This window comes from Balaenoptera acutorostrata, chromosome 7, assembly GCF_949987535.1.
Source record: "Balaenoptera acutorostrata chromosome 7, mBalAcu1.1, whole genome shotgun sequence".
NCBI lineage: Eukaryota > Metazoa > Chordata > Mammalia > Artiodactyla > Balaenopteridae > Balaenoptera > Balaenoptera acutorostrata.
The window spans coordinates 36,257,976-36,272,459 of record NC_080070.1 but is presented as its reverse complement, the minus strand read 5'-3'; the positions used below and the strand labels follow the sequence as shown (position 1 = coordinate 36,272,459).

Genomic DNA, 14,484 nt, shown 5'->3' with positions numbered 1-14,484 from the left:
ACTCACTATTGTAAAACGAAAGAAGGGGGTCCTTTAATTGCTGAGCATTACTAAATGTTCTCAGAGCATTTGACTTATATTAAAATTTAATAGTCACGATTATTTGGGTGTTAAATTACTTTTCCAAACTGGGATTAAAGGAATTCAAGAAAACCTGCTTTGCATCCTAAGAATGAAAGTATCCCTGACCTTTTATGGTTGGCATTTCTGCCATCAATAAATGTTTGTTGGTCTAATTGGTAACAAAGAGATTTGAACTACCTGATTTGTTACTGGAAGAATATTTTAGATGGTGACTGAACAGGAAGAAAGCAAAATTCTTTGAAGATGTTCTACCATTTGGGGTTACAGATAAATTCCGGTGTCCTAACATAGACTAGCAAGTGGGAATTTTACAAAATTAAAGAATTGAAATTTTAAGTGATTTTGCAGTAAGAATGATTGGCCTATAGCTAATATTTTTTGTAGTAGATGGCTGATTTCCCCTACAGAAATTTCGATTATTACAAGTGACTTAAATTTTACCAAGGGAAGGTAAGGCTGAACAAAAAGCCTTAAAGAGCAAAGTCCCTTTAAATAATTTAACTCTAAAAACCAAAGTTGTATGTTGATATTTGTTGTAAATCAATCCACAGCCTTTGGCTCCACTGTATGGTGTTTTAAAAGTTCTTAATTAGAAAAAATAATATTGATCAAGGAGTACAAACTTTCAGTTATAAGATGAATAAGCTCTGAAGAACCTAATGTACAACATAGTGTCTATAGTTAATAATGATGTATACTTAAAATTTGCTAAGAGAGTATATCTCAAGTGTTCACACACACACACAAAATGCTAACTTTGGGAGGTGATGGGTATGTTAAATAGTTAGATTGTCAATTCACACTATATATATATTGTACACCTTAAATATATACAATTCTTGTTTGTAAAAAGTAAAAAGTATACCTAAGATTTGTGTTGTTCTCAGAATGCTTTCTTATGTGTTTATATTTATTTATGCTTGTTTTGGGAGGAGGGGCAAATTTTTCACTTAAAATTGGCATATAAATATTTTTACAGTTTATTTCAAACTAAATATTTATTTAAATCTTTTAAGTAAATTTGGATTTTAAAAATATCATTGCTATAAAAATACAGTTTTCCAATAGAAATTAATAAATATTTCAAGATAGAAAATTTATAAATAGCTTTCTCTGCTTTGGTTTTGCAGAGGAGAAAACATGGTTCTCAATTTTTAAGGCCGGTAGATAGAATGCACATTTCAGTTTGCCCAGGATAGTTCTGGTTGACATCTGTCTCTTCTGGTAATTACTAGTATTGCCTCTTTTTAGTCTCATACCTGTACCAATAAATTCTATGATCACCCTGTTGGGCAGCCAAGCCTGCTTAAGCCTTTAATAAAGACTCCCATACATCCTAGTCAGAGATATGGGGCTATTAGAGACACTGAGGATTCAACAAAATTAAACCATCTCATAAATGGTGAACAACACATTAAATTTGGTAAAATAAAAGAAAAATTAATTCAAGTTCCAGTTCTTCCTCTTATTTATTCTGTCACATGTCTTGGTCTTTCTGAGCCTATAAAAGTAGATAATAGGAAGTATGGCATCTAACAAATGACACAACAGAAGAAATGTGAAGATACTTGGTAAATTTTTAAATGCTATACAAATAGTGTTAGCAAACCCACAGTATGATTTAACTCAAAGTTGTACTTGTCAAGAACACAGACTTAAATGTAATTACTATGCAGGAGAATAATCTGTGCCCTGAAAACTCACATTTACATATTTTACCTTGCTATTATATGTTCACAGCAGATTAAGTGATGCCAAAATACTGAAGGATGCCAGAAGTAAAAATTATAGTCTTATTCATTTTCATTTCTACATGAAATATGAGCATTTTGTATGCGATTTTAATACAATGATTGTAATAAAGCAGTATTCACATATTGGAGGTTTTAACCCTGATAATGTCAGGAAATTTTTTTTTTCTGAACAACTACTATGTGCAAAAAACATTTTGCCAGATTGTGGAAGATCAGAGTAAATGAAGCACAGTCATTTCTCTAGTCTGGTTTTAGTGTAAATAATCACAATAAAAGGCAGAATGGGATAAATATAATAGAATAAACAAAGTAAAGTGAAGGCATAGAAAAGAAACTACTGCTAATCCAAGCATCTGGAGATTATTTCACAGAGGCGGCCCCCCTACTGAGCCTTGAACGATGGGGAAAGTTTGGGTAGATTTGGGTGTTTACCAACACAATGCACTCCAGGCTGAGAGAAATGAAAAAGCTAAACTAGTGGGAAACAGAAGTGGCAGATATGCTCAAAGGGTAGTAGGTGTCCCACTGGTACTGATGAGTGCTGTGAAGAGATGTCTGAGGAGATGGACCTGCAAAAGGGTTGAGGTTAGGTTGCTCTAGACCTTGAATTTAAAGTAGGGGAAATAAACTGTTTTCTGTTGGATTGGGAAACTTTTTAGTGTTTGACAAGGGTAGTGACATGATGAGATTTGTATTTGGGGAAGATAATTCTGGCAACAATAAGTAGTATTGATTGGAGAAGGAAAACATTAGAGGCTGAAGACCACTTCAAAGACAGTAACAATAGTCCAAATGAAAAATGGTGAAGTTAGAAATTCGGACTTGAGGGAATGTGAATGGCCAAGAGGGAGTGGGACTGGAGCGGCATTGTAGGAATGATTGGGCGGTAGTTACTGACTGATTGAAAATAGAATTGAGGTAGAAGGAGGAGTAAAAATTACCTTAGGGTATTGAGCTTGGCTGAGTGGGAAGATAATGGTGCCTGTTCAATGAGACAGTATCCACAGCAAGAGAAGCAGCTTTGCAGGCTCAGGATTAAGCATTGAGTTTGGGTGAGGTCTAGTTATCTGTGTGTGTACAACTGGCAGCTTTATTTTCAGATCTTGAACTCAGAGAAGGTAAGTACATGTACTTTATGGGTCATAAGATAAGCTTGCCAAAACCAACTCACAGTCAAACTTCCTAGAATTTTCAAGAAATTTCCGCATTCTCAAGACCTATGAAAACTTTAAACAGTTTGTGAAATTGGAACCCACCTGAGCTACCTTTTGCCTTTGTCTGTCCTCTTATTCTGAACCATGAGGTCAGTAGTGATCAGAAAACTGATTTATCTCATTAATTGCTTGTGACTAGTTTTTGAAGCAATCTGAGTCCCCTTCCCTTTGCCCTCTCTTCATTCTCTCTTTGTACATAGAGTCAGAAACAGCAACATGATTGGGAAAATGAGCTGGATGTTGTACAGAGTGAGCCTGTGGTGACATAATGCATTGTAGTCTGGAGAGACACCCTCACAAATAAAGCCATGGAGGTGGGAGTAAACACAGAGCCTTGGTAACAGTGTGCTTAGAGGGAATGGGTTTTCCATGCCCATAATAATCGAATTAGAGGAAAACCAATATTGAGTGCTTACAGAGTGTCAAGTACTGTGGTAACCCTTCGTACGCATTATCTCATTTAATGCTGACAATTAATGAGGTTTTTATATTATTATCCCCCTTTTACTTATAAGGAATCTGAAGCAGAGAGAATTTAAATGACTTGGCCACATTAGCTTTGCTGGTGAGACTTGGGACATTCATCCAACATGGCTGACTCTAGAGCCCACCTTCTAACACCAATGCTCTTTTATTATATGAACATGTCAGAGAGGAGAGGAGTAAGAATTCTATCTTGATCCAGCAGAGCTACACTAGATGAAAGCCCACCAAAATCAAGCTAGTTTTGTAAAGCCATGGGTACAAAACTGAGAAGATTCAATCTTATCCCATGTGGATAAAGACTCTGGGAAACTATAATCCACCAACCTGTCTGTTGGCAAGTGCAAGGCTAAATACATCACTGCTTAAGAAGGAAAAGATGGGGGCTTCCCTGGTGGCACAGTGGTTGAGAATCTGCCTGCCAATGCAGGGGACACGGGTTCGAGCCCTGGTCTGGGAAGATCCCACATGCCGCGGAGCAACTAGGCCCGTGAGCCACAATTGCTGAGCCTGCGCGTCTGGAGCCTGTGCTCCACCACAAGAGTGGCCGCGATGAAGAGTGGCCCCCGCTCGCCGCAACTAGAGAAAGCCCTCGCACAGAAACGAAGACCCAACACAGCCGTAAATAAATAAATAAATAAATAAATAAATAAATAAATAAATAAATAACCCCCCCCCAAAAAAACAAGAAGTCATTAGGAAGGCTATAAAAAAAAAAAAAAAAAAGAAAGAAAAGATGGAAAAATGTAGAAGAAGAGGAAAGAAGTCCTTTATACTAACTGGGAAGAAGAATGCATTCAGGGTTTACTGCATCATCCAAAAGAAAAAAAATGTAAACATGTTTGGCATCTTCAATAGGATTCAAGAAAACACGGGTTTTATAAAACAGAGAGAGCTATAAGATCAGAACAGGTTGAGATAAGAAGAAAATGGTATAAGTTCGAAGAGAGTGAGATGAAAATATGATGGAATAAAGATTGCAGAGAAATTAAAATACAATATCAGAATTAAATTTTCCTTTGGAGATTTGATAGTTAAAAGCCGTGCTGACACTGTAAGTCGAATCCCTAAGATGGAAGATAAATTTTTATTCTCCACAATATAAAGGACATGTATAAAGGTTTTTAAAATGTGAGACAACCATAGATAGGGTAGAGAACGGAGTTTGAACCTAAAAACAATGCGAGTTCCTGAATACAAACATTTCTTGAATGGGAGGAAATCAGAACATTTGAAATAGAAATAGTATCTAACATAAAATTCAAGAAATCATTCTTAAAAACAAATAGAAGAAATAAGGATAGGGAGAGAGAAAGAGGGAGAAAAGTGTATACCTTGATATTGGCAAATTTCTTGTAATATAAGCACAAAGGAAATAATTCTATAATTATTCAGATGGGGAGAAAAGCTTTCCTCAAATCAGATGGGTGACGTGAACTGACTTCAGATATTTTTTCCTCTGTAATACCAAATGCCTGAAGACAATGGGACCATATCCACAGAGCACTGAAAAAAAAAAGTCTGTAAATCAAAGTATTATCCTAGTATATTACTTTTATAGTGCCACCAAACAACTTCCCACAAACTTAGCAAATTAAAACTACGCTTTTATTATCTCACAGTTTCTATGGCCCAGGACTCTGGGTGTTGATCAACTGGGTCTTCTGCTGTGGATCATGATATACACCTATTACTTATGTAGTGATCCATGGACTGAAGATCTAGCAGCTAAGTGTATACTTTATGCAGTTCTTCATAGTTAACATACTGTGGTAACTAAATCTGAACTAAGTCGTTTGGGGGCTTATTTTATTTAGTTAAACTATTGCAACTGAAATTCTTGCATATCCGGACCATACAAAGACTGTCTATATCTATAAAAGGAATGGGATTTGAATGGTAAAACTGTAATTTTTTAAATTCTTTCTATTTTTTGGCGTTTTTAAAATGAATGTTAAGGACTGTATATTACTTTTTAAACAAAAGAAAATAAATTTCATGTTAAAAGTGGCTTTAAAAATACAAAAAATGCACCAACTCTTGACGGTAGTGAAGATAATGGAATTATAGGTGATTTTTGTATTTTAATATTTAAATTTCAACATGGAGCATACATTGTGTATATCATCTTGAAGCAATTTTTAAAGAAAGCTTACTTCTGTAAACTTTTTCTACATTTATTTACGGTATAATTTAGTCAATAAACACGAATTGAGATCTACCATATACCAGCAACATGCTAGGGACTATGTATACCTAAGTGAATAAAGCATATTTTCCACCGTACTACGTCAGGGGAGAGACAGACATTTAAACAGGTGAATTTTAAAATGGCTTAGTAGTTATTTTTAGATACTGCAGCACAAAGGACAGAGCAATAAATATAAAAATCAGACGTTTCCCAATGTGAACTGATTGACTGAAAATGAAAGGTGTCCAATAACTCAGCTTTTTTAGTTTTTGCTTATATTGTTATTCCTTTTTCAATGCTGAAGTTTCTGTAAAGAAAAAGAATTTGAGATAAAATGTATAAAATTCTGTGGTTAAAGCATAAGATATATGTTACCTGCTATCTTTGCACATCTATAGTGAGTTTTTTAAGAGTAATCAAAAAGCCAGTGGAGTTATTTTATGATGCTTCTTTATGAATATGCCTAAAGAAACACACATGCAAACTCTGTTTGCATTATTGGGGACATATGAAATGAAGTTTGTTCTGATTCTTTTTGTTTGTTTGTTTGTTTTCTTCTTTGGAAACAGGGATTTTTACTGAGCCACCCAGGTGAGCAGTTTTAAAAATTCTAATCGAATCCCAACTGTACTCATTTTCAGTTTAGTATTTAAGGGGCTAGTATGCTGAAAAGACCATAGGGAAAGCATTATGTTATATTTTTGATGCCCTCGGAAACACCTCTGTTTTACTGTTTCCTAGTCGCCACATCCTACAACACCACTCAGAGGAAACATAGCTGGTGTGTGGAGGAATATTCCTTCATTAATTTATTCTTCAAAATCATTTTTGATTATATCTATTTTGTGCCAAATACCACATTAAGCCCTGAGTACACAGCATTAAACATAATGGTCTAGCCTTCCATACAAAGCTTAGGAAGAAGTAGCCTAAAGCATGATACACTTAGCTAAATTCACAGGACCTAACTCCATTCTGAATACTTTTTCACTGCTTCAGAGGCCTCCGGGAAGTTTTTATCTCCATGCATCCACCCCATCCAACCTCAAGCTGGTATTTAGTTATAATTGCAATTCCTTTTTTGTTCTTTCCAAAGGGAACCATCTTTACTGACAGCATCTAGGTAGTAACCAAACCATGACAATTACATCCTGAGAGATTTTGATCTAAGATAATGATAACCATATCGTCTCAATGTGAACAAATAATGCTGCCCTCACGGGTAAAGGTGTACAGAAAAAAGTTCAGAAAGTGGGGGAGGGAGGAAGTGGGACAGAGTAAGGTAGGCTAGGGGGTGGGGAGCAAAAAGGAAGAGGGTTGAGAATAGAATAATAATAAAAAGCAATTTAGATTCATTATGAAAAACTTTTTCAAAGCTACTTTTTTAGGGAGTCTATAAAAGTTAATTATATGAAAAAACACTATAGCAAAGGGTTTAAAAATTCCTAGATATGAGGCTGAATATAGTTCATACCAGCATGTTTCTTTCCTCTTAGTTTCACATGACAAAAATGGAAAGAGGTACATAGGCCTCTTAGGAACTGAGGGTTTGATATCCTGGATTTGATCCAGAAGATCCTGAGACTGGGGGGATGGGACCTAGAATGCTCACTTCCCTAATGGGAAGAATTGCTAGTATTCTAGTATTCTCACCCTTCATATATTCTGACTGTTCTAATATGGGACCTAATCTTTTCCACATCTCTGTCTAGGATTCAGAGGTTATAGATTGACAAGTCTGTAGGTTTAGAAGCTTTGTGAAGTACATGCTGGCAAAACAATATTATCTTCTCTCGGGAAGTGAATGAGTGAATAAATGAGGTTCTGTAAAGGTTTGGATAAATCCCTGATTAATAGATTCAGAACTAGTGTTCAAGAGAAGGTTAAGAGTGTTGGAGGTGTTGTCTTTTGAGGGAAATGGAATGTCAGGAAGCCTGACTCTAAAATAGTGATACCTTTAAGTGACAGAATACAGGGCTTGATACACACTTTGGCACTTTTTATATTCCTATAACCAAAGAATTAGTAACTGTCTACCTCTTCCAGGTTTTGTCAACTGTATAAGACAAAGCATTTATCAAGCCCTTGATATCCACAGATGAAAAAAGTACGTTAGGGATATAAATTCTATTCCCATGGTATCCCTGAAGAGATCTGATACATTTTATCTGATTTTCCTCTCATCACCTGTTTATTTCAAATTAGAATTCTTGCTTATTAATACTATTTTGGAACACTTTTTAAAATATATTCCACTGGAAAACCTCACCAGCCTGACAAGATCTTTAAACATTACTGTGGCACGAGGGTCACAGCTAAGTTACTTTGTCTTATTACGTCAGTGGTTTTGCTCAGAGGATTTTTTTATAATAATTTAAAACTGGTGGGAAGTACTTACCAATATGTATTTTGCATTTGATTAACTCTTTGAGGCATTATTCTTGGGACATATTTCTTTTAAAAAGCTGTGAGTTCCTTATAACCTTAATGTGCCCTATAACTGCTTTTTAAAATTCTTTATATTTTAAAATTAAAATGTCTACATAGTTTAAAACTGAAAAAGCATAAAAAGCAAAAAACTGAGTAATCCATAGCGAGCGTCCTCATTCATTGTATGACTGCATAGTATTCCACTGATGGAGGTCATTTAGCCAGTCTATTGATTGTCACCTGGGATGTTTCTAATTTGTTGCTAACAAAAATGCATCAATGAATAGTTTTGAACAAATGTCACTTCACATATACACAAGTATAACTGAGGAAAGTTTTAGAACTGAAATTCCTAGGTCAAAGAATGTGTTTATTTGTAATTTTGATAGATATTACCCAAATGCTATCTGTAAATCTGTTGCCATTTTATATTTCTGTAAGCTAGAGTCTACTTTCCACAACTTTACCATCACAGTGTTATTTAACAATCTGATCTTTCCCAATCTGACAGGCTTCTCAGAATATCTTTAATTAGCTTTCTTTTATTTTGAATTATGTTGGATATATATCCATATGTAAGAGACGCTTTTTTTCTGCAAACTGTTTAGTACTTTGCCCATTTTTTCTATTGGATTGTTGGTCTCTTTCTTGTTGATCTATAGGCACTTTCACATATTAGGGAAATACAAAATACAATTGTCATCTCTAATTTATCATTTACCTTTAATTTGATTTTGGTTTTTACTATGCAGATTTTTTGAAATGAAGTTGAATTTATTTGTCCTCTTTTTATGGCGTCTTAGTTTTGTGCCATGGTTACTAGACCTTTCCTCCTCCGAGATTATACAACAATTACTCCAGGTTCATCGATGTTGTGGCAGATGACAGGATTTCCTTCTTCTTTCAGGCTGCATAATATTCTATTGTATTTATTTACCACATCTTCTGTATCCATTTGTCTGTTGACAGACACTTAGGTTGTTTCTCTACCTCGGCTATAGTGAATAATAATTCAGTTACCTGGTAGAACAGATATCTCAAGATGATTATTTCATTTCCTATGGATAAATACCCAGAAATGGGATTGCTGGATCATTTCACAGTTCTCTTTTTAATTTCTTGAGGACCCTCCATACTGTTTTCCATAGTGACTATGCCAATTTACCTTTCCACCAACAGTGCACAAGGGTTCCCTTCTCTCCACATTCACACCAGCATTTATCTCATCTTTTTGATAGTAAACATCCTAACAGGTGTGATGTCGTTGTTTTGATTTGCATTTTGCATTTCCCCGATGATTAGTGAAGTTGAGTACCTTTTCACATACCTGTTGGCCATTTGTATATTTCCTGTGGAAAAATGTTTATTCAGACCCTTTGTCCATTTTTAAAGTGGGTTATTTGGGGTGTTTTTTTGTGTGTGTGATTCAGTTTTATGAATTTCTTGTATATTTTGGATATTAACCCCTATCAGATATGTGGTTTGCAAATGTTTTCCTCTTCTGTAGACTGCCTTTTCATTTCATTGATGGACTACCTGTTGTTTTGGTGTTGTCTCCTTCTACCTACTAAAGAACTTTGCTCCACCTTTTTCTCATGTTCCTGCAGCACTTCCCTCACTACTAGTCTACTTACCTCAACATAGAAACACGCCCCAGGTCTTCTGTCTTAAAAAATTAAGACTCTCTGAAATCCACACACTCTTATGGTTTGGCAATTCACCTTCATCATAACCTGCTCGATTAAAAGAATGGTCTACTATCTCCAATGTATTACTGCCCCTTTACTCCTCATCATTCTGTAATCTGACTTCTGACCAACCTTCCCCTGAGGTTATTTTTACCCATTTCAGTAACCTCCACATTAACCAAGACAAGGAACATTATCTCATCCTTATCTTAACCTGTTCACTTCATCTGACTTTGTTGATCAAGATTTCTTTCTGAAACACTCTCTTCTCTTGGATTTTATACCTTTCTGCTGGTTTCAAAAGAGACTGCTCAAGCTAGGTCTTCTCAATATCCTCTCTAGGCTCTGATTCCTCTCTGTATCCTCAAATGACAAATGTTTACTTTCCCCTTTAGATTACTTTCTATGATTGCCATATAAGTTATTAGTTGCATGATTAGTGATTTGCTGCCTATGTCCTCTATTAGGATGTGAACAGGGATTGTATTGGGCCCTTGCTGAGCTCTTCAACCTTACCTCCACCTCATTCCCTTTGCTCCAGATCAAGTTCAAGTTTAGTGTGAGCTTCTTCTCCATTAGTTTGAATCCTCTTTGATCCTATTTAATATGTGGCTTTTTCTCATCCTTCAGGTCTTAGCTTAAATGCTACCTCTCAGAGAGGTGTTCCGTAACCCTACTAAGATGATCTGCCTTATTATTCCTTGTTTAACACCTTCTTTATTTCCTTCTAGAACATATCAAAATTTGTGATTATTTTACGTATTTCACCAGTTTACTGATTTAATTTATTTCTTCTCCATTAGAGTATTAACTTTTCAAGGACAGTTTTTGTTCCTATAGTATTAGCTCCTAGTATGTGTCTGGCATACATTAGCTGATTAATAAACATGTGTTGATGGAAAGAAGAGAGGAAGGAAGGAAAGAAGAAAGGAAAGGAGAGAGGGAGGGGGCAAGAAGGAAGGTCAATTATACTGGTTCACCATCATTTCCCCAGCACCTAGCACAGGGACTTTCACATTATTAGTGTTTGATAAATATTTGTTTAGGAAATTAACCACCCCAGAATTTTATCCTCAGTCCTCTGCTCTCCTTGGTCTACACAACCCATACAGATTCGTGGGTAACTTCACCTACACTATTATTTCAAATACCATTGATATGCTAATGACTGCCAAATCCAAATCTGAGGCCACTACTCTCTAGTTCAAGAACCACATACTTAGTAGCCTGGATATCACAGGGCCCTTAAACTCAGCATGCCCAACATTAAACATATTGCCTTCCTTTCCTCTCAAAACTAATTCTCTTCCTGTATTCTCTACCTTAATCAGTGAGACCATCATCTGCTCAGGTACCTTGTGGTTGTCTAGATTGCTCCTCTTCTTTCACAGCTTCTGCATATAATCAATCAAGTCCTGTATGTTCAAATTCCTTACCATCTCTCAGCCCCTCCTTTCCTCTCTAGCCCATGCAAGTAATCTAAAATGTCCATGATAACCCCTCACTAGCATTATTGCCATGGATAGTCCTAAAATTCAAATCTGGTCCTATCACTTTTCTTAAACTCTTCAGGATCCCCATGTTTCCCGACCCTCTATTCATATAATGCTTGTAGAAGAAATTTTTAACTTCTAAATTTAGTAGCCTGGCCCTTTCACCATCTGGCTCCTACCTGCCTATGCTACGTGTACCCCACACTCCAGTCGTAAGGAATGATTTTTTATTGCTTTCACCCATGCCTCATTTCCACTTAGAGAACTCTTTCAATATCCTTGATTCCAACTCATCCATTAAAACCCAACTTAAGCGTTACCTCTTCTTGAAAGCCTGTCCTCATTATGCTGTGCTGATATCTGTTTTATTTCTTCTGTACATTCTTCTATCATGATGTTTGCCACACTGAACTATAATTGTGCATTTACTTACCTTCCCTTCTACCATCACAAGTTAGCAGGCATTGGTTGGATGAATGAATGACTGCAGGAAGGTTTATTCTTCAAGAAGTTATATAACAAGTAGAAATTGTGGTTAGAGCCAAAGTTGGAGGAAGATTAACATCTAGATACCAAAAAAACCTGACTTACTAGTACAGATTAAACCAGAAACAGGGGATGGGGCCTAAGATACAAGGGATTTTGTGAGCAAGAGTTAGAACCCAAATATTTAGAAACCAAATAACAGGTACCGGTAGAAATTGATGCAAAATAGCCCTTATCAGGCTTAGGCTACTCTGAGGCCAGGTTTGGGTTTGACAAGGACACACTTTCTCAGACAAAGTTTGCCTGCTGCACAACCAACAAAACCAAAATCTTTAGCTTGGCATGTATTTTGTACCAGAATATTCCTTTTGAATAAATAGTAGAATGCATAAATGTATTTTATGTGAACATAGTAATGTTCACAGAACACTATTACCAGATACCACGTATCACTTTTTTTTTTACTTTTACTTTCTGATATAAACCCCTCAGGACTCAGTGTAGATTATGAGATCCCCAACGATTTTAATGTTTTTAGATCTTAAGTCTGAGTGGAGATTACAGAGAAGATAGCCTCTCTTAGCATTCCAGTTGTATAAACTGAGGCCAATTATTATGTATAATGAAGTCTCTTTGAAGGAAAAATTCATTTGGGTAAAGAGGGAAGGTAGATAATTTGAGTGGTTACTGTGTGTTATGTATTTACATGCATTATTATAATTAATTATCAGAATAACCAAGTAAAATGGATATTCTTACTTTAATTTTACTGATAGAGGAATAGTGTCTCAGAGAAGTTAAGTAGCTTGACCAAAGGGACAAAGCAAACAAGTGAGAGATTCAACATTCAGTTCGAATTATTCTGGTTTCAGAGTCTGACACGGCATCCAGGCTTTTTGTTGCTATCTGCATGTTCATTAGTGTTGTTTTTATCATCATTCGAAAGAAGAAATATTTGTATTTGCGTTATCTGTTTGACCCTCTGGTGTGGTGTAAATGTATGGAAAATGAAATGGCCACTTGTGAAAAGAAACTTGAATACTAGTCCTATTATCTTCACTAATCATTAAATAGCTATCTGTGTAAAACCAAACTAGAGGCATCTTTTCAATCAGTAGGTCCAGTTTTATCACTTAGATTTCATCTATAAAGAGTAATCATTTTTAATATATCTTCTAAGTAGAATTTAACTGTGTTTTCATGGTACTGTGACAGTTTAGATTGGATTTGAAACATGGGTTCTGAATCTAGGAACTTAAATCTGCATTAGGTATAATATAAAAGAGAATAAAGAAACAGTAATTTATAACAAATAAGCTTCATTGAGAATTGAATGTGATGCTATTTCAGGAAATGTTACTAGGCTTTTTTATTTATGAAAATTTGTTAGGCCGTTGTGATTTAAAAATTGCAGTGGTGGAATTTGTATATCCATTTTTTTTTTTTTAAGAAACTGTATTATCCTTTGGGCCAAATTATTCTTTCCAGATTTCTATCCAGTTAGCCATAATATTTGAAAGTGTGATAAACTAGCTATCAAAGTCCTGGCCAAAAGTACCAAATGTGAGAGTAACATTTTCTCCTTAGTCTTGCCCTGACGGACCTCTTGTGAATAACTGACCATGACTAGAAAAATGATATCACCAAATCAGAATGTTTTCTTTCATTCAGTCATGGTATTATATTCAGTGTAGCAGGAAATAGTTTTGCATGACAGTACACATGTAAATGTCATTGCATATGTCGTTTATGGTGTGCAGGGTTGTTTTGCAAGATTCACAGTGATCACTGGGGAAAATTGTCTCTGATACACTAAATAAAACGGGCTTAGTAAAAATTGCTAGCAATTTTTTTCTAGACATATAATGACATGGTAAGAGCACAAAACAAAACTACCAGCAACAAACCATTTCTCAAGCTGTAATATCTACAGGACAAGTGATCTAAATTGCTGGAACAAGGGGAGTTCATCACTGCACTGCAAAAGGACTTGAAATATAACCTAAAGGCAAGTGAAATACTGATACCAAGCTTTGAAATAACAGCAACAAATTTACCTACAGACAGAAGATGCATGGAAGCAGTAAACGAATTATACAAGTCTTACACATGCAATCTGATTATTCTGACCAAAGTGTTAATTGGATCCTAACTGCCAGATCTGATATCTGTGGTCTTGTAGTGGGAAACCTTTCAAAGTGATGAACTGTAATTCACTGAGCTGCTTGAAGCACTTGTAATTTACTGCATGTCATGCTATGAAGAGGCTGACCTAATGGACTTTACATTACCTATAACGCTAGAAACCTTTCAACAAGACTAGTTGGTAAAAAGTAATCGTGGAAGTCTATTGAGACAGGATGAGCAAAACTCTATCTTAAACACAGCTTTATAATCTCCAGGAAAGTCAGTTATTAAACAAAACAGGTGCAACTAAGGAAAAAATAGTACTCTATCCAACATAATTTACAACAGTATGATATCTCGTAATGTGAAATTAAATAGTGGTATAAGATATAAATAGGACTCAGGGTAGTTTTATAATCTAACCTAAATGCTATAGAATATGTCAGGTTTAAGCTATTCATGGATCAAATTCCTATGCTTTTATAAAAAAATAGTATTTCATAATAACTGGATTTTATATCTACCTTACACTCT

At 35.5% G+C, this 14,484-nt stretch overlaps 1 protein-coding gene across 12 annotated transcripts in view; it reads left to right on the top strand.

Moving 5' to 3' along the window:
* The window catches only part of FOXP2 (forkhead box P2), a 531,392-nt gene that overhangs the window by 444,566 nt on the left and 72,342 nt on the right, over window positions 1–14,484 (top strand). Inside the window, exon 2 of one of the 12 annotated variants that reach the window (XM_057550259.1) lies at window positions 6,296–6,317. The exons of the other annotated variants lie outside the window; for them this stretch is intronic. The gene's annotated coding sequence lies outside the window, so the exon portion shown is untranslated. The remainder of the gene's footprint in view (window positions 1–6,295; window positions 6,318–14,484) is intronic. 12 annotated transcript variants of the gene reach the window in all.